Raw genomic sequence first — 4,470 nt, 5'->3', positions numbered from 1 at the left:
CTTCAGGAAAGTACAGATTAAAAATTGGATCAAAATAATTTGTGGTACCAAGTTAAAGAAACCTATCCAATAGTAAATTGTAGTTTTATCTGCTTTGTATATTCTATCACATGAGCTACACCGTTATATAACAGTCTATTAGTTTTACTTTCGTTATTTCATAACTATTCATTATGATATGAAGCGCATCATCATATAATGTGTTATTCGTTCTAACCTCCATCATCAAAATATGAATAAGACTCTGACAAAAAGGGCATACAGTTAGTCATCAAATGTATTTCCAAATACGAGCATTTAGATAAATATGTCAATACAAAATAGCAATGAGTGCTTAAAAGTTTGTTGGAGAAATTACAATCAATACCAACAAGACTTACTGGTAAAAACTTTTTAACTTCACCTGATCAGTTGTTTCTATTCATATATAATTTGCAGCATTGATCTCTATTGTCTCTCCGGAGATAAGTTCAACATATAGTGTCAGATGTAATTTCTCTCTTTGCATGTTTTTCATGCTGCAAATGCTTTTTTCTTGAGGGCTTGAGATGCTTTTACATCAGCAGTAGTCAAAAATATGTACGTATGTTTTACCTATGATGTCCTGAAAGATAAGTAAGATTGACAAAAGAATATAACACATTACAACAAGTGTTTGTACTAAATGCCAAAAGAGTTCATTAAATTGAACTAATGAAGAAACTTATTCCACTCGAGAAGAATAAGCAACATTTAATTATACAACAAAGAACACTGTATTTTTAGCTTCTGTCAAATATATATGAAGCCAATTATTACTATGTATTCATAATAGTTGTTACTTTAGTTGCCTAGTAGTAAAAATGAACAGATCATTGAAATATGCAGACATATCCATTACAAAATGAAGAAATGAAACAATCTCTGAGGTAGAAAAGGAATTTATCATATTCCAATTCGGTTAGTGTCACATTACTTTTCAGTACCAACATGTGGAAGCATTTCTCTTTGTAATTTTTCGTTAAGGTGTAGTATTTATCCGGAATATAATCTAAATTGTAACCAAGTAACATTTAGTGCATATCAAATTGTGGAAAAAATGTTGAAAATTATTGAAATAAACAATAAGTAAAACAATTAACAGTAGAACATGATTGTATCTCTTGTGCAGTGAGATGTGCTAGTGTGGGGAAGTGCATGATATTTATGCCAAGAATTGATTTATGGGCCGTGGAGACATTTGATCTAGTCTGTCAGGAGGATAGTTGTTCTGCAGTAAAGCCTGAATCATTAGGCAAGGAAGCTCATTTACATAATAATAGTGACGATGAAAGAAACTCTAACCATAGTGCTGAACAGAAGTTCCAGTCCATTTAGAAAGGCGTCAGGAAAACCACTCCTAGGGGACGGGCCAACACTAATGTTAAGCCTATTACTTTTAGCAGGTGGAGTAACAATCGTTGAAAGAAGTTGTGGCGGAAAAGCCCTGCACTTTCTGACCGGGATCAAAATCATTAGCCACGTTCCAGGAGTTGACATAAATGTTAAATAGCAGCTGATTGGCAGCTGTGCTCACTATGTCGTACAAGTGTAAACGAATGAAATATTGGAATCCAGGTTCCACATTGAACGTCCAAGTCACATTAAAATTGACGTTAGGATCATTACCAGTATCAGCCACATTCATCTTACTACAAGTACCATAAACTGTCTGTGGTGCAATATCTGGTGTTGCTCCATTCTGTGGATATTTCACAGAAGCAATCTTATTTATCGACTTAGCAGAATTCCGTTGCGTTAAGAAACTTTGACCAGTAACCCAAGTTCTCCAAAGTGTATCATTTTCAAACGACACCAGCGATCCGCCCATGTCTTGCAACTGTTTCGAGAGCCTGCGCTTGCATACCACTTAACGTCCCCGCTGCACTAATGATGGAGGCATCATCAGTAATAAGGATATCTGGTAAGACAACTTCCAAAGCATTTACATATGCAAAGGAATAGCTCAAAGGAGAGATCGTGATCACAAGGTCCCTCAAGGTCACGTTAACAGAAAATTCTTTTGACAGTTACATTTTTGGGAGTGAAATTACCAAGAAGAACATTCAGTTACATTTTCATTATTCCTTGCAATAGACTCCACAATAGTGAACATGTCGACGACCCATTCAAATTGGCCAATGTGTAGTGAATAAGGCTGTGGATATCTAACTTTGGCAGTTGAAATGAGGCACGTCTCGAAAAGTTTGAACAAGTTATCACGTCGTCCAATGTCATCACTATAGAGTATTACACAAATTTGTTCCTCCTGCAATTTTATTCAGAAGGATAATACACTAATTATTGGAAGAATGCAAGTTAGTAAATCTGACGTTACAGTTATAGTTGTAAGCTAACTTACGTTTTAATCTTGAACAATTATTGTCTGAAAACGAACTCACTGATCCCTTCTTTCTCTCGGCCGAAATTTATCTACAATTTGTCTATGGGCAGTATAGCCTGCATATTAATAACCATAAAATTGTAACAACAAACCATCCCACATTAGAAATGTAAGGCAGCGAACATACATAAAATACACTTTAATGTTTTTTCAATAATCTGGACTTTTTAGCCACTATATTTCAAAGTAACTGTTGGAACTCCATGCCTTTGTAATCTCTGTTTTTTTGTGGTAACAAAGAGGAGAAGGAGCTAGAACTTGTAAAGATATACATATGCCATGGCTGCAAAATTAGTAGCTTCGGAGAACTAACAATTCAACAGTTCAAATATGTTCATTGTTCAAGATAATGGGATTTCGACGAATCATCCTAACAACCAGTACATTCTACCAAAGAAACGCGAGGTATTCAATTTGCTAACTTGGATTTTGTCCAACTTGACTCATCAATGAATAAACACCCAGTTCGTACCGCAAAATTTCGAATAAGTTCAAGAAGTTACAATAGCTTAGTCAATGTAAATACTACAACTGCAGCACTCCAAGATTTGGCAGGTTTAAGTAGAACAAAAATCAATATTTTTCTACTTCTATAAACTGCAGTGTAGGATTAGAATAATAAAATTGTCAACAATTGTTTCGTGGCATTCATAACAATTTTTTATACCAAAAAAGACACAGAAATTTCAACTTGGTGAAGTACTAAATTAGGGAACAGCAGAATCTTACAGTGAGAAGCTGTTAACTTTGGGCCAATTACTACAGAAATCACAATCTTCTTTCTGGATTATTGAGGACAAAGCAGATAAAACTCCAAATTTTATCAATTTCTCAAATTCCCAAAACCTAGCACCATCCACCAATTTTTTCCAAAAAGAAATCCTAATTTTAAATACATTACACCAACACCACCCCTTTCAAACAGGAAAACGCACAAATTAGACAACTGAGAAATCCAATGATACAGAGAAATCTATTTTAGGAGAGAGTTGTGATCGAATAGCAGAAAAGGCAACTAATTGGGGAAAATTTATATTACCAATTGTAAAGTTAATGCTGTAGAAATATTATTTTATGGTACAACTCCTTTGAGTGAAGCCAAGGTACCAAGATAAGCAGAAGAAGAATAACGGGAAAATAAACATTTTTAGATAGATTAGCACCAAAGTTAGCTCCAGCTGTCAAAGGAAAAAGTCCATGTGCTCTGCTGTTGCCTGTTAATACACTGACTCAGCAGCAGAGGAAAAGCCGCAAATTTTAGACCATTTTTTACCTATATAATTCGCCCTTTAATGCTTAAGAAGTTACCTTTATTTACCAAAGTCACTCATGGCATTCAACGTAATAATGTAAAAGAATAGTGGCAAAAATATAACAGCCTAAGCTGGCATGTCGGCAAAGTGATGTCTGTCTCAACTGCTTCACTCGCACTTCTAATATAGTAAAATATATAATAGATTTTTCGTTAAATATTGTCTTATCATTTTTAGTTGTTTAATGACCAAATGAATCTCAACCTTAAAATATTTGGGTGTACACATGGCATATATCGGTACTGCATTTTGAACAATACTCGACCAAAATTCACCGGAGGGGATCTCCACCCGCTATTGGTATTATTAACAAATAATAATGTAAAGTCAAAGATTTCTTTGTTGTCCCTTTTCTTTCTCACTTAAGCGTCGCTCATCCGTTGAAAAGTTTCTTTTATCTTTATATTGAATTACTTTTTGTTGCGCTTGTAAAGAGAAAGCAAAAGGGAGTGACCTCGCGCACATGAGAAGTTGGTCTTGAAGGCAAAACGAGTCGATTTGTCCCCCCTATGCGCGAGATATTTGAATCCTGTAACAACTCTTTTATTTTATAACCCCCAACTTAATTCTCCTTCTTGTAATGTCACGACCCGGATTTCCCACCCTCGGGAGTCGTAATGACGCCTACTAGTGAAAGCTAGGCAAGCCAACCTTTTTAATCATTTACCTTTTTTCCATTCTTTATCCTTTAGCAATTAAGAGCCAACATTATATGAACAACGGAAATTTAAAAGC

The 4,470-nt window shown here is 35.0% G+C and overlaps 1 long non-coding RNA gene across 2 annotated transcripts; it reads right to left on the bottom strand.

The window, feature by feature from the left end:
• Nucleotides 1-268: 268 nt before the first annotated feature.
• Nucleotides 269-3,455, bottom strand: LOC107818498 (uncharacterized). 2 transcript variants are annotated; one of them, XR_001655428.2, is made up of 4 exons: nucleotides 3,152-3,455; nucleotides 2,381-2,478; nucleotides 1,324-2,287; nucleotides 269-604 (listed from the first exon to the last, which is right to left on the bottom strand). It is a non-coding gene; the product is annotated as an uncharacterized LOC107818498 (long non-coding RNA). The 2 variants fall into 2 exon arrangements; XR_001655427.2 differs by lacking the exon at nucleotides 269-604 and having other exon boundaries at nucleotides 1,107-2,287.
• Nucleotides 3,456-4,470: the final 1,015 nt, after the last annotated feature.

Source organism: Nicotiana tabacum, chromosome 10, assembly GCF_000715075.1.
Source record: "Nicotiana tabacum cultivar K326 chromosome 10, ASM71507v2, whole genome shotgun sequence".
In the NCBI taxonomy this organism is placed as follows: domain Eukaryota; kingdom Viridiplantae; phylum Streptophyta; class Magnoliopsida; order Solanales; family Solanaceae; genus Nicotiana; species Nicotiana tabacum.
This window is presented reverse-complemented; position numbering and strand designations above follow the sequence as displayed.